The 23,204-nt window shown below is 39.4% G+C and overlaps 1 long non-coding RNA gene across 1 annotated transcript; it reads left to right on the forward strand.

Moving 5' to 3' along the window:
• Positions 1-102: 102 nt before the first annotated feature.
• LOC112580203 lies at positions 103-21,326 on the forward strand. The gene is made up of 3 exons (XR_003104477.3): positions 103-277; positions 17,271-17,374; positions 20,806-21,326. It is a non-coding gene; the product is annotated as an uncharacterized LOC112580203 (long non-coding RNA).
• The last annotated feature ends 1,878 nt before the right edge of the window (positions 21,327-23,204 follow it).

The following is a 23,204-nucleotide window of genomic DNA, read 5'->3' on the forward strand; positions in this document are numbered from 1 at the left end:
GCTTTTTGCTTGTCGCCTCAGGGAGCATTTGTCTCAGGAGGTGCTTTCTTCGCGCAGAAGCCCAGGGTAAACACGGCTGTCAAAGCAGGAGTGAGAGCGACTTGACGCCTAGAGAGAGGGAGAACCCAAAGCGGCTGCTGCCTCAGGAGGCCGTAGTTCTGGGCGCCGTCGACCTTCCCTGAGGGCTTCGATTGGTCCCCTCAGGGCTGAGCACCGGCCTCGTGCCACTCGCCTTACAGACCCCGTCTGGCCGCGCGTCGCAGACCCAGTTGCCTTGGTGAGAACTTTGAGACAGTGACCGCACCAACCATTCCCCCTCAGTGTTTCTAACGTGGCTGGCGGGTTTTCTGTGGCACTCCATATGTGTAATAAGTTCATTTTCCTGAGAACCCCACGGGGCCATCATTATCCTCTTGTTGCAGTTGAATAAACTGAGGTACAGGGAGGTTCCAGAACCAGCCCAAAGTCAGGGTGAGGGAGGTGGGGGTAAACCCAGGCAGTCTGGCTGCCGAATGGCCTTTACAGTGTCAAATCCACCTGTTGACTGGAGTGTGCGTCTTTAAACCTAAGTTGCCAGTTAAATAGGAAGAATAGGGAGAGGTGTATGTCAAATACACGAGCATGAGAACATGACCTTATTTTCATAGGAAGAGTTAAAATAACTTTGCCAAGATGATAGTTTTAATGCTGCGCATTACCATCTAAAGACAGTTTTCGTGCCATTCATAGCTGCCACACTTTGAAAAACACCCATCCTGATAGCTCTTCCGCTGATAGCGTGCACTATATAATGAATTCTTGTGCTAAGTACCGCATGTCTTCTATTTTTTATTATTAAAAATTTTTTTTTATTTTTAATTTAATTTTCTATTTTATTTTTTTCCCCTGGGAGTGTGTATTACTTTAGTTCATCCTCATAAGAACTCTGAAGAAGGTATTGTGGTCCTCATATCGTTTGGGAACCTGAGGCCCAGAGATTAAGGGACTTACCAGAGTTTACACAGCTAGTAAGTGTTAGAGCTAAGATCGATCACAGAGCTGACACTTGAATAAAATAGTCATTCCCTGGCAGGTTTTCTCAGAGGAGGAAAAAAAGTCATTTTTAATATGGTAAGCGGGTATAGAAACTTACTCATTCGTGTCTGTGTGTAAGACACTGGGTTCATCTCTGAGCTACACTGATGCATGAAATCACATGACCTGCCTTTCTTGGAGCTGACTATCTGCTGAGAGCCATGGCAGAAAGAAAAGGATGATGTGTTAGAGGGACTTTTAGGGTGACATTAGATAAGCTGATCTGGGATTGCTCTTGTCAGATGATAGTGCCTATGCTTGGAAGCTGAAAAAAAAAATTGTTGTATGAAAGACTGGAGTAGAGTGTACCAAAGGGAGGGAATAGCAACTGTGAAAGTCCTGTAATGAGAACAAGATGAGTTGTCATAGAGTTTACCAAGTGGGAACAGTAGAGGTAATCACATGTTATGGGCAGAATTGAGTCCCTCCAAATTTCATCAGAATTTTGTTTCAGAATGTGGCTGTATGACTTAGAGAACGAACTTTTGGTTGCCAGGGGGAAGGATAAGAGGAAGGGATAGGGAGTTTGGGATGACATGTACACACTGCTGCATTTAGAATGGGTAACCAGCAAAGAGCTACTGTACAGCACATGCAACTCTGCTCAGTGTTATGTGGCAGCCTGGTTGGGAGGGGAGTTTGGGGGAGAATGGATATATGTATATGTATAGTTTAGTCCCTTCACCGTTCACCTGAAACTATCCCAATGTTGTTAATTGGCTCTACTCCAATATAAAATAAAAGGTTAAAAGAAGGTGGCTGCATTTGGAAACAGGACCTTTAAGGAGGTGATTAAATTAAAATGAGGCCCTTAGGGTCGGTGGCAATCTAATCTGACTGGTGTCCTGATAAGAAGAAATTTGAATACACAGGAAGATACCAGGATTGCGCAGGTACAGAGGAAAGACACAGCAAGAAGGTGGCCATTTGAAAAGTGAAATCGCTCAGTCCTATCCGACTCTGTGACCCCACGGACTGTAGCCTACCAGGCTCCTCCCTCCATGGGATTCTCCAGGCAAGAGTACTGGAGTGGGTTGCCATTTCCTTCTCCAGGGGATCTTCCTGACCCAGGGATTGAACCCAGGTCTCCTGCATTCCAGGCAGACACTTTAACCTCTGAGCCACCAGGGAAGCCCAGAAGAGATCTCCGGAGAAACGAAACCTTCATCTCGAACTTCTAGCCTTCAGAACTGTGAGAAAATAAAGTTTTGTGGCTTAAGCCACCTGGTCATACTATTTTGTTATGACACCAAATTAGTTCTCGATTACAATTATAATAAGAGCCCTACGTGGAAAATATGGGACTCATGAGAGGATATAGAAAAGGCATCTAAACAATTCTGGCCTGGAAAAGGAAGTTCTCTTAAATGTGTGACATTTGAGATCTGAAAGGGGGAGGAGTTAGCCTGAGGAAAAGCCTTCTAGTCATTTAGTTTTGTGCTACCATAATTCCCATACATCCACAGAAAACTTATCTTGCAAAACTGAAACGCTATTCATTGAACAAAAACTCCTCATTCCCTCTCCTCCCAGCAAACTATACTACTTTCTGCCTCTATGAATTCGACTTCTGTTCAGCATTTTGAAAGAGGTTCTGTGAGAGCCAAGGTGAAGAAGTGATCCATTCTGCCATCTGCATCCAGGCATCCAGGAAATAGCTGACTATGAACACTATCTTGAAAGATAGGCGCATGTCTTGTCAGACTTAAGAGGGAAACAATTCCTGAAGAAATAAGAGCATATGCATACCAGCTAAGGAAGCTAGAAGCTCTACACTTCCCCTCTGGACCTCTGTTGTTACCAATATACTTGGACACTGGATTCTGATTCCTTTTCCCGAAACATTGGCTTCATCATGGTCACTCTCCTACTCCACAGTTTACAGTGAATATTGTTGTCTGAGGGATAAAGGTCAAATTTCTCAACCTTCAAAATTATGCATTTTTATTTGACATAGAAAATACTTATAATTAAAACAAATCCCCAAAGCCTCTACCTATCAAAATGTAATGAATGAAAAGTGGTTTAAGAGTAATAATGTAATTTTAACTTTGAATTAAACTTGCAGACAGGGAAGATAACTCCTTGATGTCTCTCTGCTGTTGAATTATAGAATACAGAGGATAGGTTTCACACTCAATAATGTGTTAACCTGTTTTAGTTACACAGCCAAAGAAACATCATTTGGGGGGAAGAGATATTTTCATAGGTTTTCACACAATTCTGAATCCTTTCATAATGGAATTGGTTGGACGAGTGAAAACCTCCAATTACTTCCAGTAACTAGACCCATTAAGAAAAGGTTCCCTGAGTCTCTTCGCTCTTGGAGCAGATCATTTCTAAGGCTATGCAGCCCAGTACAGTAAACCTATGATTAATATGTTGCTACTGAGCACTTGAAATGTGGCTAATGTGACTGCAAAATGGAATATTTGTTTAAATTTAAAAACTATAGCAGTGTAAAATATTTTCCTGTTTTACACATTTTATTATTTTGGCAGGACTGTATTTCACTTTAGCCTGTCTATGTTGAGATGTGCTGTAAGTGTAAAATATATACTACATTTCAAAGACTTGGAAGGAACAAGAGTAAAATATTTATATTTTTGATATTGATTAAATGTTGAAATAAGAGTTTGGATGTATTGGTCTAAATAAAACCTAGCATTAAAATTAATTTCATCAGTTTCTTTTTTTTAATGAATCTGCTAGGAAATTTAAAATTATATATATAATTTATTTTACTATTGTATTTCTTTTTTCTTTTCTCTTTTATGCTCTCTCTTTATCTCCCTTTCACTCCCCTTCTTTCTTTTTTATTTCGTTCAGTTAGCTTTTGTTCTTTTTGTTTTTTGCAAGTACCAGAAATTGATCATGGCTTATTAAATAAAATGGGGATTTATTAGAAGGACATTTCTAGTAGTTTATAACAAGGCTGGAGAAAAGGGCAAGTTGAAAGAAACCAGGGCAACGCAGGTATCTAGGAAGTGGGAATTAGTGTCACTGCAGGAATAAAGAGCATCAGATGATTGCTGTTAGGATTTTCAAATTTTCATAGTCAAGGAGAGAATCTCATTGAATCTTAGCTAAGAGAGGGCAAGACCTGATTTATAGTCCCTTTAGGACTATACACAATGGGGAGGGAAATTTTTTAAAGAGAAATTGGGTGTATAAAGAGAAATTGGGTGTATAACCTAAAGAAAAGATAATCATTGTAATAGTCCAAACAGCAAAGCCAAGGTTAGTATCTATTTGAGGCAGGAAGGAAGAGAGTTCCTTTGATACAGCCATGGAGGACAAATAAAGAGCATCAGTTAGGAAACTGACACACAACGTCAGATCTATTATTTCTCACAAAATGTTTTCCCTCTTGCTGCCAAATCTTACTACCTTTATATAAGTAACAATCATAGACTCCTATTTTTTCTGCCTTTTTCATTCTTCAACAAATATTTTTAAATATGTGTTATGCTCTTGGCCCTTTGATAGGTGGTAGGGAAACTACCTCTTCCTAATGGTATGTCGTAGACAAGGATATAGGTCTTAAATGCTGTCATTGAGATAAGACTTATTGCAGGAAACCTAATCTGGATTTCAGGAGTTTGGAGAGTCTTCCTTGGGAAAGTAACACCTAAGCTGAGACCTCAAGATAAATTAAGCGTATGCCAGAGAAAAAAAGGGAAAGCGGCAGGAGGAATGAAGGAGATACTTAATTCAGATGGAAATTTTTTTCAATGATGGCAACTGTGTGACAAGTGTGGAGAGGCAAGCTAGGGCCAGATCTCAAAGGCCATGTGTTAAGTCAGTAGGATTTTGAAAGTTCCTGTGAAGCTATTAAACTGTTTTACCAGGACAATGGCATCATTTCAGGATTGCACAATAGAATTGTGTTCATCTTAAGAGCACTCTGAAAGTAGAAAAAGTGACAGTTGCTCAGTTGTGTCTGACTCTTTGCAACCCATGGACTGTAGCCCACCAGGCTCCTCTGTCTGTAGAATTCTCCAAGCAAGAATAGAGGAATGGGTAGCCATTCCCTTCTCCAGGGAATCTTCCCCATCCAGGGATTGAACCCCAGTCTCCTGTATTTCAGGCAGATTCTTTTCTTTCTGAGATATCAGGGAAGCCACTTTGACTGACCACCAAAAACTATTAGAAGTAATAGATGAATTCAGTAGAGTTGTAGGATACAAAATTAATATGCAGAAACTTGTTGCATTTTTATATGCTAATAAACTATGAGAAAGAAATGCAGGAAATAGTCCCATTTACAATTGCATCAAGAAGAAAATTACCTAGGAATAAATTAAACCAAAGAATTGAAAGATGTGTACTTTTGAAAACTATAAGACAAAGACAAAAGAATTTGAAAACAACGCAAATAAATGAAATGAGATATGATGCTCATGGACTGGAAGAATCAATATCCTTAAAATGTCTGTACTACGCAAAGCAATCTACAGATTCAATGCAGTTCCTTTCAAAATTTGCGTAGCTTTTTTCACAGAACTAGAACACAATGGTAACATTTGTATTGAACCACAGATGGCCCCAAATAGCCAAAGCAATTTTGAAAAAGAAAAAGCTGAAAGTATCACACTCTTAGACTTGAAACTATAGCATGCTACAAAGTTCTAGTAATCAAAATTATGGTACTGGCACAAAAATGTACACATAGAACGATAGGATAGAATAGTACAGAAATAAACCCATGCTCTTATGGTCAATTGATCTATGACAAAGGAGGCTAAAGTATATAATAGGGGAAAGATAGTCTCTTCAATAAATGGTGTTGGGAAAATAGGGCAGCTACATGAGAAAGAATGAAACTGGATCCCTTCTTACACCATATATAAAATAAACTCAAAATGGAATAAAGTCTTAAAAGTAAGGCCTGAAACTGTTAAGCTCCTAGAAGAAAACTAGGCAGTAACTTTTTGACACCAGTCTTAGCAGTCCTCTCAGGCAAGGGAAACAGAAGCAAATAAACAAATGGGACTGTATCAAAGTAAAAAACTTGAACAGTGAAGGAAATCACCAACAGATCAAAAAGATAATCATGGAATGGGAGAAGATAGTTGCAAATGATATATCTGACAAGCAGTCAATGTCCAAAATAAATATACACCACAGTATCAAAAACCAAAACAACTCCATTAAAAAATCAGACGACCTGAGTAGACATTTTTCCAGAGAAGACAAATATATGGTCAAAAAGCACATGAAAATGTGCTCAACATCACTATGGGGGGGATGCAAATCAAAACCACAGTGGGATACCACATACTTGTCAGATTGGCTGTTTTCAAAAAGACAAGAAACAAGTGGTGGTGAGGATGTGGGGGAAAGGGAACCCTCGTGCACTGTTGGATGGAGTGTAACTTGGTTCAGCCACTGTGGAAAACTGTTGCTGCTGCTGCTGCTAAGTCACTTCAGTCATGTCTGACTCTGTGCGACCCCATAGACGGCAGCCCACCAGGCTCCCCCGTCCCTGGGATTCTCCAGGTAAGAACACTGGAGTGGGTTGCCATTTCCTTCTCCAATGCATGAAAGTGAAAAGTGAAAGTGAAGTCTCAGTCGTGTCCGACTCTTAGCAACCCCATGGACTGCAGCCTACCAGGCTCCTCCGTCCATGGGATTTTCCAGGCTGTTGAGGGTCCTCAAAAAAAGCTAAAAATAGAACTGCTGTATATGATTCAGCAATTCCACTAGTAGGTATTTACCTGGAGAAAATGCAGACTCGAAAAGATATTTGTATCCCTATGTGCATTTGTATCCCTATGATCATTTGTATCCCTATGTTCATAAGCCATGCAGATGTAATGTGCATATAGGGAATATTGTAAATAATATTGTAACAACTTTATATGGTAATAGATGGTAACTGGTTTTATTTTGATTACTTCATAATGAACAAAATTACCGAATCATTATGTTGTACACTTGAAACTAATAGTTTATTTATCTATTTTAATTATAGTTCAATGAAAAGTGTTTAGAGACTGACTTTTAACTGAAAGTAGAGTAGGGAAATGGAGGAAGAAAAAAAACAAGAGAGGGAGAAAGTCTAACCCTTAAGTAATCTCAAATGTTCTTTTAGATTACTCTTCCTGGGAACTCCCTAGTGGTCCAGGGGTTAAGAATCTGCCTTCCAATGTGAGGGATGTGTGTTCGATCCCTCATCTGGGAACTAAGATCTCATCTGTCCCAGGCATAAAGCCCCTGCATGACTCAGCTAGAGAAAGCCTGCATGCAGTGAAGACTCAGTGCAGCCAGAAAAAGAAAAAAAGATAATCTTCCTAATTTCTTTTAATTTCCTGTTTTAACTAGTTTATCCTATCATCTGTTAGATAAAATCTAGACTGATTACAAGGCTTTCTACACCTACCCTCTAGCCTTATCTCCTACCTTTTTGGCCCTGTCTTGTATCTGACATGACTGAGTGACTGAACTGAACTGAACTGTATGCCTCAACTTCATTTCCTCTAGCCAGACTGATCTACTTGCTGTGCCTCCAAACATTTCATATTCACCTTCCATGTAAATATTCATACTGCCTTCTATTTCTGGAATGATGCCTGGAATAATGTTTTCTCTTTTTTCAACTTTTCAAATCCTGCCTATCTCTCAAAACCCAATTCAAATTTCATATTACTCTTACATCAACCAAAAATGATGACTTTCTTTTTTTTTTCTTTTACTGCTGATAGGGCTGTTTTACAGTTTCAGTATTTAATTACACACTGCTTTTTATTGTCACCTAACATGATTGCAGGTTCAGTTCAGTTCAGTCACTCAGTCGTGTCTGACTCTTTGTGATCCCATGAACCACAGCCGGAGAAGGCAATGGCACCCCACTCCAGTACTCTTGACTGGAACATCCCACGGAGGGAGGAGGCTGGTAGGCTGCAGTCCATGGGGTCGCTAAAAGTCGGACATGACTGAAGCGACTTAGCAGAACCACAGCCTCCCTGTCCATCACCAACTCCCAGAGTCTACCCAAACCCATGTTCATGGAGTCGGTGATGCCATCCAACCATCTCATCCTCTGTCGTCCCCTTCTCCTCCCGCCTTCAATCTTTCCCAGCATCAGGGTCTTTTCAAATGAATCAGCTCTTCGCATCAGGTGGCCAAAGTATTGAAGTTTCAGCTTCAACATCAGTCCTTCTGATGAACACCGAGGACTGATCTCCTTTAGGCTGGATTGGTTGGATCTCCTTGCAGTCCAATGGACTCTCAAGAGTCTTCTCCAACACCACAGTTCAAAAGCATCAATTCTTCGGTGCTCAGCTTTCTTTATAGTCCAACTCTCACGTCCATACATGACCACTGGAAAAACCATAGCCTTGACTAGATGGACCTTTGTTGACAAAGTAATATCTCTGCTTTTTAATATGCTATCTAGGTTGGTCATAACTTTCCTTCCAAGGAGTAAGCGTCTTTTAATTTTATGGCTGCAATCACCATCTGCAGTGATTTTGGAGCCCAGAAAAATAAAGTCAGCCACTGTTTCCACTGTTTCCCCATCTATTTGCCATGAAGTGATGGGACTGGATGCCATGATCTTAGTTTTCTGAATGATTGCAGGTACCGGAGGGCAGTTCTGAGCTATAATAGTTGCCTGAATCTTTCAAAGCTTCAAACAGTCCTTAGTATACTCAATAAATACTTACTCAAATCAGTAAGTGAAAAACTGGTTTTTTTTTTTTTAAATGGGTGAGATAGCATCTTTGAAAATTACACACGTTCTTTAATAACTGATAAACCCCAGAACACCTAACCAATTCTATCTAGTGAAATTGGCATTTAAATTTTTGTTTTACAAAAGAAAAAAAAAGAGAAATGAAAGGCCAGGGATGTGGTAATGAAACCACCTTATTTTCCTGAACTAATTCTATTCAAAATATTCTGTTCAGTTAAAAGATAATGATATCTTTGGACTTTTTGTGGAAGTTTCTAAAGAAGCCAGTTGCTATGGGGATTGAGAAGACAAAATATTTAAAAATATGATCAAATTTATGCATATGAAGCTACCATGTCTAAACCTGGAAGACATTTATTTGATGGAGGGGTTTCACAGAGGGAAAAAGAATGTGGGAATGAATTGTTGGGGGAACATGTTATGGTGGTGGAAGTCAAGACACAGTTAAGATGGGTGTTTATTTTCTTCAAGGGAAAATTGTGTGTTTACTAATAATAAGGAAGAACAAAAGAAAAGTTAAAACAGAGGGCTGGAGAGACTAAATGGTTTTCTCTTTACCTATGACAAGTTCTTACTCATGAAAAAAATTATAGAAGTCAAAGCCAGTAGTTGAAAAGGAGGCTGCTGGGACTTTGAACCAAGCCAAATCAGTGGCTTTCACTGTTTCATATCCCTCTGTCACTCTTAAGAATATGAGTCCCACACTGCAAAAATAAAAAGCCCATTGTTTTTCTTACAAATAAAGTTATGTTTGTAGCTATTGTTATTTTATTTACTATCTGTAGTAAGTTTTACAGATATTAAAATGCATTTTTGCCTTTTGGAGAAATATTTCCTGTTATAACTTTACAAAAGAAACAATTCCCACCCCCGCCTCCCACCCGCTTTCCTAGATGGTTACTACCTGTTTGCCCTGAGTATGCCTGAAAAAGTGATGGCAAATGCATTCAGCCTTGTACACTCACCAGATGGTGTAGGTTGATGGAGAGTGAAATTTTCATTCTGAGTCTTTCTCTGGTGTTCTTGCCACAGTTGGAAATTCCTGGCCTAGAGGACATGGACAAGCCAGGGCAGGGTTTTTCATGACAGAAGTGAACTATTAAAGAAATGAAGGTATTCTTTTTTCAGTTCCTGAAAAGAGAATCAGCAATGATGTTTTGTGATAAAGAGGAAAATAATTGAATTAGATATTAGATTCCTCTGATTAAAAACTATCTAGTTTTCAAATTAGTGTTATAAAAGTAATACATTTTATTGTAACCAATACAAAAATATACAAGTGCTCTAAGTAGAGAAATGAAAACCTTACCTGCTTCGTTCCCCGAACTCCCATTCCTCACAGGCAACTTCTGTGAAATCCTTTGGCTTTGAAAGTTTGAAATAGAAAAATACTCTCTAAATAAACTTTATGTCTGTTGAATAGTTTTAACTTTAAGAAAGATATCTGTTTCTGATAGTAAGAAGGCATTGCAAAGTGGTATAATCTCTTTTTTCTTTGGCGGCTGTGCCTGTGAGTGTTTGTTTTGTTCTGTTTTTCTGTATCATGAGAAGGTTTGGCCATGACTTACTATCACCATTGGGTGGCAGCCTAAATTGCAGCCTCTTAAGAAATCATCCTCATTGGGTTCTGTGAAATTCATCTGAGAAATGACAACTTTGCACAGATGTTTTTAAAGGAAGAGTTGAATAAAATTTTCCTCTTATTCTGAGAGAGAGAGAATGCAGCTGAGCAAAGGAAATAACTAATGACCAGATACCTGGGAGAAATCTGCTCTTCCAATAAGTCATTTGCTCCTGCACCATCTACTCTCAACAGTTTAAGAGCTACCGAACCCTCTTAACCCTGTGAGGATCAAATGAGATAACACATGAAAACACCTTACCAAATGTACAAAACTGTGCAGATGTGAAAGATGATTATCATTATAGCGTGGATGCGGGTTGCTTTCATAGCCAGTTTTATTGGCATGATTGCTTTTTAACTGGAGTCATCTGTGTGAATTAAACAGAATTCACAGATCTGCAAAAACTATTGCACATATTTATTTTATTTGAAGTCACTTAAACCCAGATCTAAGTAAAACCTCATCATACTTCTGGGATGGCAGGAATTAAATCTAAATATTTATGTAGTACTCTCCTGTCCCAAACATTGTGCAAAAATTCAGGTTCTTGAGTGAGTGAAAGTCGCTCAGTCACCTCTGACTCTTTGCGACCCCATGGACTGTAAAGTCCATGGAATTCTCCAGGCCAGAAGGGGATCTTCCCAACCCAGGTCTCCCACACTGCAGTTGGATTCTTTACCAGCTGAACCACAAGGGAAGCCCAAGAATTCTGGAGAGTGTAGCCTATCCCTTCTCTAGGGGATCTTCCCCAACCTGGGATGGGCTTCCATGATAGCTCAGTTGGTAAAGAATCTGCCTGCAATGCAGGAGACTCCGGTTTAGGATCTTAAATGGTGCCAAATCATAGTGAAGATCATAGCTCTTGTAATTGATCGTTGGATCTCACTGGAGATGCCATGGTCCAGCTAGCTAGGTGCACTAGACTCTGTTTTACCACTGTTTGTAGTCCATGCTTGGTGTTAGGAATCTTTGAAAGGACCAGGGGGCCAAGCATTCAATCTCTCTGGGTGCACCACACAGACACCCTCTTGTCCTGCCATGCTCTGTGTCTCACTAGACCTTCTGAATCCTTCTGACCTGTTTCCAATACTGAGAAAACTTTTCCTTTTACCTTTTGCTGCCTTAGAAGGTACTCTGGCTATCCCGTCTGGCGTCAGGCCTCATGGATGTACTTCAGTGAGTGTAGACTCTCCAAGAGTCAGGAAGAACTGTAGAATCCATGCAGCTTGTGTTCTGTGGACTTTAAGATGTTAAGGGGTTGTCTGTCTTCTTGAAACTATTGAGGTGTATATAGAGAAAAATACAAACCAAAGATTCAAAAAGTATTCTACTCTAGTGCCATACAAAGGTCTCCTCTTGGCTTCAGGGGGGCAGAGCTTTGGTGAGTACACCAGAAAGATAAAAAGATTGTGTCTTTTTATCTGGATGAGTAGAGCACACAGCATTATCTTCTTGATTTTTTCTTTCTCTTGGCCATACGTAAAGAACTGTTTTTCTATTTTCATCCAGCTGCTCCAGTTTCAATATAAGAGAAAAACACTTCGTCTGTCATTAACTCTAAAAAGCAATAATTATAATAGTTTATAATTTACACTTGTCGATAAATACTCCCATAACATTAGTGAATATTGCTTCTCTGGGCTGGTTATTGTATTTAGATTTTTATAGCAACATTCAGACTATGAGGAAGCTAAGTTTGTTTGTGCTGCTTAGGGGATGGGTGTTGGGAACCATTGGTTTTATTGATTAAATTACCTAATCAGAAATTAATTACTGTAAGTTAAATTCATAGCCATTTGGAATTTAGCAGCTAAATTTAAAGGATTTAAAAATGTTAATTTTTTTAATATGGAAAATGTCAAAAATATTTAAAAATGCAGAGAAGAGAGTAGTCTAATTAAGACTCATACGGGGACTTCCCTGGTGATCCAGTGGATGAAAGTCCACCTTGCAATTCAGGAGATGCAGGTTTGATCCTTGGTCGGTAAACTAAGATCCCACATGTCCTGAAAAATAAAAACACTCGTATACTCACCAACCAGCTTAATTATTAATTCATAGCCAATCTTGTATTATTTTTGTTCCCTCATTTTCCTTCTCTCTATCCCTCTTCCAATTATTTTGAAGCCAGTCTTAGGTATGATATAATTTATCAGTAAACATTTCAGTGAAAGTCACTCAGTCGTGTCTGACTCTGTGACCCCATGGGTCCATGCAATTCTCCAGGCTAGAATACTGGAGTGGGTAGCCTTTCCCTTCTCCAGGGGATCTTCCCAACCCAGGGATCAAACTGGGGTCTCCTGCATTGCAGGTGAATTCTTTACCAACTGGGCTATCAGGGAAGCCCAAATATTTCAGTAGATATCTCTAAATGATAAAGGACTTAAAAATCAATGTAATTACAAAGCTGTCATTGCTCTTAAAAGTTAAACATGATGAAAGAATGCTGCCTCTTTATTTTCATCATTTATTTTTTCTCCTTATTTAAAATTTAAAATTAAACTTATGTCAACAGCATAAATCTTCATATAGTAACATATACTGAAGGATATCCTGGACATGTTGTTAAGTGAAAGAGCAAATAATAGAGTAATTTTTATAACATGATTCAGTTTCTACTTTAAAGAATTATAAAAAACCACATCTATTTTTGTTTAAATATGTAACAGCATAGACACATTTATAATACATCAAACCAAGAATAGTTGTTACCTTTAAAGTAAGATAATCACAGTTGGTATTAGAGATAGTTATAGGACTCTTACTTTTAACCTATTCTTTAGTATTTTTTATTTATAAAATATATGTGTATTACTTTTGGAATTAAGTTTTCAAAAAAGAATTCATGAAAGGAATAACTTAAATTATATCAGTATGAGAAATGAGAGACATTTTTAGATCAGGCTATCCTGTCCAGATAGTGTCCCTCAGTTGAATAATCCTTACTCCTGGGTTAATAAGAGTAGCAGTTAGCACATATAGAGTGTTAGCTAGGTGCAGACACTTTGACAATTGCTTTCAATCTGATTGTTTCTTACCATAACCCTTTGAAGTGGGTATTCCAATTTCACTTATGAATAAACATGATCTAGAGCAGTTAAATAACTTGCCAGAGTTTGGAAGAGGCTGACCAGGCTTGGAAATTAGGTGTTGGGACTCCCCTGCCCATGCACTTCACTGATGGTCCCACTTCCCTTGGATCTGAAGGTCTCACAGTTACAGAATGAGTTTCATTATTTCAATTCATACTTGTTTGACTCTTTTTTTGCTTAGTGTCTATGTTAGCTTTAATTACTTTGTTTTGCAATATTTTACCTTATTTTATTTTACTATAAACTTAATAGCTCAGGCAAAACCAAGTAGTAATTCCTCTCATTTCCCCCCATAGTCTGTAGAATCTGGCTTGGAGGCCTAAAGGGAGAAACAACCTCAAAAGAACATCATGCTTTTCTAATATGAGAAACTTTTAAATGACAGGCAGAAGGTTCGTGTCAAGAGCGGCTTTATGTGCAGTTATCCAGTCACCTAACTTTTCTTTCTTGCTGAGAATTCTTATAAAGCTCTTCTTAATTTATCTGTTCCATAAATGTAGGACAGCAGAATTACAAGTATATGGGAATAGAAGTTCCCAGCACTTTTATTTGGGATTCATTTTACATTATATATGTAAACATGCTAAAACTATCTTTTTAAGAAAGTTGTTATGGATTAGTCCTTGCATACTGTAGCAGATTTATTTTTCACAACTTGACATTGGCATTCACAATGCTTTGGGCTTTCTCAGGGTAAATTGTTGTTGTTGTTGTTCAGGAATAACAAATTAACTTATTATTTAACATAAAAAATGCAATAGGAAAGCAAAATAGCCTACATAACAAAATACCTACAAACCCACATAGTAGGATACAAAAATTATTTCTGTATTCTGTATATTGTTACATCTTTTACCTACTGGGGATAATTGAGATATTACTGAGTATCCAAAAGAAGGTGAAGGTTAAGTCGCTTAGTCATGTCCAACTCTTTGCAACCCCGTGGACTGTAGCCTACCAGGCTTCTCCGTCCATGGGATTCTCCAGGCAAGAATACTGGAGTGGGTTATCATTTCCTTCTCCCGGGGATCTTCCTGACCCAGGGATTGAACCCAGGTCTCCCGCATTGGAGGCAGACGCTCTAACCTCTGAGCCACCAGGGAAGCCCTTTTTCCAAAAGAAAACTGTCTCTAAACAAGGAAAACTGATGCTTACAAAAATTTGCTGAAATTATTCAATTAACTTTTTAAAAAGATGAGTGTTTTGAAATTTTTGAAATCCTTTGTACTCCTTTTCTCTGTTCATTCCATCAGGGAGCAACAGGAGTTCTATAGATTTTAAGAAAATGCCCCTGTCAGTTTTCCAGAACTTAGACCACATTTACACATAGTGAAAAAGTACAGCATGTATTTCACACAGTGAAAGAAGATACTGTCCAATCCTGGTTGTGTTATTGAAATAAAATTTGAGACTTTAATCATTTAGATTTAAAATTTTGCTCTTCAGAAAAGCTGAATGGTCACTCTAGTGGGTAGTTCACAGTGCTTGGAGAAATAATTTAATATTAATTCTTCTGCAAATATATAGCTCTACTCTGTGTCTCTGTCTGGATACTCCAAAGAGGTTATTTTGAGGAATCTTACAAGTACTTGTAATTATGTTTGTTAAGATATTTTAAAATAATTCAATTCTAATTCCTTTGAAAGTGAAAGTTTGGAGGTCCAGACAGAAGGGGGCTTATTGCTCTGAAGGGTGAAGAGTTTTCCACTGCCTAATGTCAGAAAATGTTGTACATGCTTTGGAAGCTTTTAGGTAATTTACAGGCCATATTGTAGAAAACCCAGTTATGTAACCTTTCCTCTAGGTAGGTCTCACACCCAGCATCTGAAGAAATTCATGAATTTAGGTCTGATAAGCTGCAACTGTATTTCTCCAAGGAGATGTATTTTTCCTGTGACTTATATGCCATGATTGGCTTTTTAATTATTTCTTCCTCTGTATTATCTTCCAACTGTTACTAGAAAGTAAGTATCCAGACATGGGTGTTTGGTTTTGTGATAAATGCAACTTTAATATAAAGAGTTTGACAGAGGATGATTCTGTAAGGTTACAGTTTTCATGATATTTTAAGTGTTAGAGCTAGAAATTTTCTTAAAGATCTCCACCCAACTCTTTATTTAACTCATTAGGAAACAGTGGTTCCAACAAAGTTAAGCAACTAGTGGCAGTTCTGGGACTAGAGAGGTCATATTGAACTATGGTAAGTGCTTTGCCTCTGAAGTTCTGCAGCCTGCCCCTGCCACTTACTAGTTTTGTGACTTTGTGCCAGCTGGGTCATCTCTCTGTGCCTCACTTTCCACACCTGAAAAAGGGATAGCCATGGTACATAGTTTGTTGGGGGTATTAGGAAGATTAAATAAATGAATGCGAGTTAAATGCTTAGCACAGTGCCTGGTACATAGTGAATACTGAAGAAATGCTGTTAGAATTCATGTTTCTTCCCTCACAGTGGATTGCTTTATGGTTGTGCCACATTGTCGCTCCTGACATCACTTAAATATATTTGATATGGCATTAAAAATATTTCATCACTGTTATTTCTCATTAGAATTGATAAAATATTTTAGAAAAGAGCATATTTAACAAGTATCCTAGCTATTTTTTCCATGTGTGAGATGGCCATGTAATAAATGAATGGAAAGGAAAAAATTAAATGATGTATGTCTGACTATATTCAGATAGTACTTTATATAATAAATTACTTTTTAATGCAGCCACAATTCCTAATTTACATCAAGAATTGTCCACTTCAGTGGCTCATTAGATAAATTGAGCCCAACTAACCAACACAAGCTTATTACAAATGCACATCTGGAATGTGAAACTATTACAGGAAACTCATTGGAAGAGAAATTTCCCGTAAAGGGAATCCTTGATTTTTCAATAAAAGAGGAAATATCTTTTCTGGGTTCATATAGATAATATGGATTTAGCCATGATTTGTTCTTCAATTATAATTACTGCCTTTTAAACAGAGATTCATGTCTTTGCAAGTTTCTATGAAGATATACCTCTGCAGCAACAATGGCTAATCTTAGATCTACGATACTGTCAGTTAAACCATTCGTGTCAGCTTCATGCATTGAGCCATGTGTAGTGAGTTAAGGTCTATTTCTATTCTTATTAGATGTATGTAGCAGATACTTTAGGCTGCCTACTCCACTAACCTAAAATACATCTCCTTGGAGGAACACGGTTTCTTGCTATTAGAATCCTATTTTTTCCTCAGATATTAGGCTTTAGGGGAAGTTGGAGTAACCCTCAACCTGACGGGGAGGTAAATCTTGAGTAGTCGAAACCAGACATTCTAAATCTCATTATTACCCTTCCAGTAGTTGATTTAGACGTGAGTTTGTGACATAGTTTTGACCAATGAGAGTTGAGAGGAGTCTTTGGGAAGGAGGGTGCTTCTGGATAAAATTTATGCGTAGAAGCAAACATTTCTGTCTCTTAATGTTGTCATCTTTATGTAGTGCCTGGAATTGCAGACACTGTCTTAGGACTTTGAGGAGGACCAGCCTCAGGGGACAAGCCAGCATGCTTTCATTGGCAGAGGAGACAGATAGAAAGGCCTGGTTCCTAGTTGACGTTGTTGAGTTACCTAGTGAACTCGCCCTGGAGCTACTCTACCTGTGGACCTCTTGTTTTGTAATATAATAAAAGGCATTGTTGAAACCAATTTTACTCAGCCTTTTACTATTTTCAATGGAAGCATGCTAATTGATACAATGTAAAATCATGTAATTATAATTCTGGTTTCTGTATATTCTTTGCTCATAGCTGCCAGAATGAGCTGAGGTCTGAAAATTGCTCAGCAGGATCAGGCATAGCAGGGGCCTCTCCTCTCGTGGTTTCGCTTGCCAATGACTGCTGTCTTGATAACTGTAAGTATTTAAACTTGTACTAACCAGTTACATGTCTTTATACCTGGAGTTAATGTTTTAGTTATAATCATGTAAATATTGTGAAATTGTAAAATTATTAATCCTCATAGGGTCCCATTTTGCTGCAATTTCATTTCCTTTTGGGTACCCCATCATTTGGGGGCCAACTTGAATGGGGGATTACTTTTGTCAGTGTGAGGAATGCTTTAGATCTTTTGTTACATTAACATAGCAATCTCTTTTGAATTGACATAGTGTTTTCCTACCAAAAATGCTTAATTTGGGTGTCTTAAAATTAACTTTCCTCCTTTTTTAAAAGTCATGAGCACAGAATCATGCAATAGCAGCTGTAGATTGATAAGACTGAACATATGTGAGGAAAGATTCATGTTGTGATAAGTGAAACAAAAAATTAACTTACATATATTTCAATATATTTAATTTTTCTTTTGGATGATTACTAGACATAGGCATTAATTGATTCATGTAAATTACCAGGGTTACAATTTATAGGAGACTTATAAAATAAATGCATTTGGTTAATTGGAGAATGATCAAGTCTACAGGGAGATCTTACCACCTTTAAGAAAGTCTCCTCAGTTAATTTCACTACTGAATAAGACACTGTTTTGGCTACTGTCTCTTCACACACTCTTACTGTGTAGAGTTACTGACAGAGTAGTATGCCTGTTCTATAATAGTAAAGGGGGAGTCAGTTTTCATATGGCTTCATCAAGAGATTTGTTATCAGTTACCAGACCATGAATGTAGATTATAGAGGGTCTCAGTAAAGTGTGACAGTGTCCCCTTAGGTATTTCATCAGTCATCTCGGCAAAGCCATCTGTGAGCTGCACAGATGGGCCTGTTCAGAAAGACCGGTAGGAAAGTGCCCAGGTGGGGCCTGGGCCCTTGGCATGGCTTCTTTTCTTGGTGTTAAATAGACTAATAGAGGATGATAAGTGTTCTTAATTAAAGAACAAAACCCCCATCCCCTTTTCTGGTAGACAGGCTGCTGTATATTTAGAATAAGGAAGAAAAAGAGAAAATTTGCATACAGCTTAAGAAATACCTGCTTAAAGCCTGTTAATTGAGAACACCTGCTTACTAGTACATTTTAGTAGGTACGTCTGTAGGGAGAGACTGGGCTGCTGTTGCTGCTGCTAAGTCGCTTCAGTCGTGTCCGACTCCGTGCAACCCCATAGACGGCCCCCCACCAGGCTCCTCTGTCCATGGATTCTCCAGGCAAGAACACTGGAGTGAGTTGCCATTTCCTCCTCCAGTGCATGAAAGTGAAAAGTCAAAGTGAAGTCGCTCAGTCGTGTCTGACTCTTAGCGACCCCATGGACTGCAGCCTACCAGGCTCCTCCGTCCACGGGATTTTCCAGGCAAGAGTACTGGAGTGGGGTGCCATTGCCTTCTCCAAGAGAGACTGGGAAGAAATTGTTTTTTCCTGTCCCATGCAAGGCAAAATGAAGATGTAAAGGATGTCACTTTGGGTTTTTAATTTTTGTCCATAGACAATTCAAAACCTTTTTTAGGACTCTGTCTACTTTCTGGGAAACCTTCCTCCAGTTCAGCCCCTAAAGAAACCAGCCTTGGATAATTAAAATTCTTTCACTTTTAAGTAGAATTCAGGAAGTAGTATGAGTAATACTGAGATTATTTGGTGTATCATTTGATTGGAAGTGAAAAGCATGTGATCTCAATCTTCTGGCCTCCTGAAATTTCCTCCCCATCTTGCTATAAAGAATTAAAGTGCAGTTTTTGCTGGAGATGAGAGGCATCTCAAATTTGGGAGAATATTGGGACAGGCCCTAAAAATTGTCTTTAATGGCGTCTATGAGGCCCCAGCCTCATGTTGAGCTCCTTTGGGGAGTAAGAATGTGAATATTTGTTGGGGTCAAGGGGTTTGGGTAGCTGTTGTGCTGGACTCCATAAACTTGACTGCTTTTTCAAGAATCTTACACAAAGTGAAATAAGTCTTTTTGAAAATCTTAGTACGTCTCATTTGTATTAAGGAGTACCAAGAAAACTCGTGTGTGTGTGTGTGTGTGTGTGTAAGAAAAATCACAGGACAGAGCAGTGATTACTTGTATAGCCCCTACATCCTCTGGGAGAAACTCCTTCAAGTGCTGAAAGCTTTCAAGTTCTGTGTTTCATTTCAGAGGTGTGGTTTAGTCACTAAGTCATGTCTGACTCTTGTGACCCCCATGGACTGTAGCCCACCAGGCTCCTGTGTCCATGGGATTCTCCAGGCAAGAATACTGGAGTGGGTTGCCATTTCCTTCTCCAGGGGATCTTCCTGACCCAGGAATCAAACCCGGTTCTCCTGTAGGCAGACTCCTGCATTGCAGATAGGTTCTTTACAGCCTGAGCCAGTAAGGGAGGTGAAATCCCCAAGGCTTTATGGGTCACATAAAGCCCTAAGTAATTACATAACAGATTATATTCATTTTCACATTTCAGAGTATTCTTATGTATTTTGCAAATTTTTTGTCTGGTTTCTACCCTATAATGTGGGCCCCCTTTATCAGCAGATCATCTGTATTCTAATTCTTTTGTATTCTTGCATGTGACACACTCTGCAAACTGCGGGGATTCAGTAAATCCTGATAACTTGCAAGTTTTAACTAGTAGATAAGATAGTCCTCTGAGGCTTCCCTTGTAGCTCAGTTGGTAAAGAGTCTGCCTGTGATGCAGGAGACCTGGGTTCGATCCCTGGGTTGGGAAGATCCCCTGGAGAAGGAAATGGCAGCCCACTCCAGTATTCTTGCCTGGAGAATCCCATGGACAGAGGAGCCTGGAGGGCTATAGTCCATGGGGTCGCAAGAGTCGGACACGACTTAGCGACTACACCACCACCACCAAGATAGTCCTCTAAAGGTTACAAAAAAAACTTGGGCAATTAGCAGCAGGAGTAGTCTTAAGCTCTTTTCTTAAAGAATACATTTAGGAAGAATGTGTAAACATTTCAGTTGTCTTGGTAGCATTCTTCCTATGATTTCCACTTCTTTAAGTAACAGACATAATTTTAGCACTTTAGGTATTGGTGGGAGAAGGCAGTGGCACCCACTCCAGTACTCTTGCCTGGAAAATCCCATGGACGGAGGAGCCTGGTAGGCTGCAGTCCATGAGGTCGCGGAGAGTTAGACATGACTGAGCAACTTCACTTTCACTTTTCACTTTCATGCACTGGAGGAGGAAATGGCAACCCACTCCAGTGTTCTTGCCTGGAGAATCCCAGGGACGGGGGAGCCTGGTGGGCTGCCGTCTCTGGGGTCGCACAGAGTTGGACATGACTGCAGCGACTTAGCAGCAGCAGCAGCAGCTATTGTTGTCATCGAATTTATTAAACACATAATTGCCCAGTATACATTTTCTTTTATTTATCCCTGTCAACTATACCATATTTCCTGTTTTGTTTTTTTAGGATGTTTTCATTGTTAGTTCAAATGCCAGCTTTCCTGCGCAGTCAAGGTAGATGTCAAGTACAGGAGGGAGGCCAGGCCTTCGGCATATCAAGACTTCTTTGCCCTGGGCTCATTTAACCCACTATTGTGCACCTGGCCAACGATTAGCATTTAATGGCAACAGTGAAGCCTATAGTCTCGGAGAGGTGCCGGTATCTGAGGCTGCTGCTGAAGGAAGAAGCAAACACAGCAAAATAGATATATCTGCCTTGGTTCATAAGGATCACAGACGGAAATACTTTTTACCCCCTGTGGACATGCTGGGATTTTAGAGCTGATGCTATTAATCAATCTGTCCTAAAACAGAAATAGTTGCAAATATGTAATATACAGTATCTGTGGCATAGAAAACAAACCTTTAACAAGCCTGTTTGTTTTTTTTTAAAGTTGGAAAATGTTGCCAGCCTGTTTTTGATGTAATTGAAAATGTTTAGAAGCTTTCCTAAAGAGTTGATTAATATATCAAAATCAAAAAAGGCAATTTTGAGTCTAATTTTGTTTGTTTACTGTGTAATACAGGATTCTTGGCTTTGAAATTCTGCTATGCAGGGTGAAAAATGACTGTCAGTGTGAAACAAAGTAGTCTATTGAAAAGAACATTGTGTCTAATAGGAAATGGCTGATACCAGCTCAGTGAATGCTATCTGGTATTAAAAGATAGTATTGTAATTCTAAGATAGAGAGTCCAGATTTGGCCAAGGGTTGGGGTGGGAGTTCTTTTGACCCACCTACGTCTGGAGCAAGAATCCAAAGGTGGAGAGTTGGTTGGGAGGCTCTTTGGTCCAGGCTGGAGGAACCAGGATAGTTTGCAATTTTGAGTAGCTGCACAGAATAGAGAATCCCCACAAAGGCAGAAGTGATGCCATGAGGGAAGGTTTGGTATTGCAGGAAGGGAGACCCCTTCCAGGGTCTGAGAGCATGCTCTTGTCTAACACTCGGAAATGAATTATCTGAGGAGACACACATGCTGACAAAGCAAGAGACTTTATTGGGAAAGGGAGCCTGGGCAGACAGCAGGAGGGTAAGGGAACCCAGGAGAACTGCTCTGCCACGTGGCTCACAGTCTTGGGTTTTATGGTGATGGGATTAGTTTCTGGGTTGTCTCTGGCCAGTCATTCTGACTCAGAGTCCTTCCTGGTGGTACACGCCTTGCTAAGCCAAGAGGGATTCCATTGAGGAGGACTCTGGGAGTATAGTAGGACATGTGGTATCTCCTTTTGATTTTTCCCGAATTCTTCTGGTTGGGGGTAGCTTGTTAGTTCTGGGTTCCTTACCAGGACCTCCTGCTATAAAATAACTTACATTGCTGAATATTATGTGGCCTGGATGAGTGGTTTCAGTCAGTGTTTCCCCTAACACTGGCATAGCTTCTATAGGAGGGCCTGGACTTTTACTATATTCCAAGAAACTTTTCTGAGAGCTTCTTGATTTTCTGAATACATATTTTTGTTCTCAGTTTTTGGAAGAAGAGGCCATAGTTCAAGAAAACTTGCTGTACTAAGAAAAAAGCAAGTGAATGCTAACCAAGAGTTTCTGCCTATCTGATTGAAAAATGAGTACTCTAGGAGTTTTTCCAGTAGTGATGTATGGATGTGAGAGTTGGACTATAAAGAAAGCTGAGCACCGAAGAATTGATGCTTTTGAACTGTGGTGTTGGAGAAGACTCTTGAGAGTCCATTGGACTGCAAGGAGATAAAACCAGTCCATCCTAAAGGAAATCAGTCCTGAATATTCATTGGGAGGATTGATGCTGAAACTGAAACTCCAATACTTTGGCTACCTGATGTGAAGAACTAACTCATTTGAAAAAACCCTGATGCTGGGAAAGATTGAAGGTGGGAGGAGAAGGGGGTGACAGAGCTTGAGATGGTTGGATGGCATCACTGACTTAATGGACATGAGTTTGAGTTAGCTCCGGGAGTTGGTGATGGACAGGGAAGCCTGGTGTGCTGCAGTCCATGGGGTTGCAAAGAGTCGGACACGACTGAGCAACTGAACTGAACTGAACTAAACTCCAGGAGAGGAAAATGCCTGCCCTAGAGTGGTTCTATAAATCCCTTTCCCCAGGAAAGTTCTCATTTCAGATATTTTCCCCATTGTTTCAATCACTGATATATCCTAGAAACTCAATATTTTGGTAGCCAATAGCTCTATATCTGCAGGACTGTCTTTGAAACACAGTCTTCTTAGGACCACAGGTCTTGGTTTGGGGTTAAGAAAATAATGTCACTGTATGCAGAAGGAGGTGAATGAATGGTAATACAGAAAGCCAACTAAATTTCATACCTCACTGAGTAGATACTAAAGTATCTGGGCCAGGTTGTCAGATGGCCTCTGCTTGAATATCTCCCCTGACAGA

This window comes from Bubalus bubalis, chromosome 18, assembly GCF_019923935.1.
Source record: "Bubalus bubalis isolate 160015118507 breed Murrah chromosome 18, NDDB_SH_1, whole genome shotgun sequence".
Classification (NCBI taxonomy): Eukaryota; Metazoa; Chordata; class Mammalia; order Artiodactyla; family Bovidae; genus Bubalus; species Bubalus bubalis.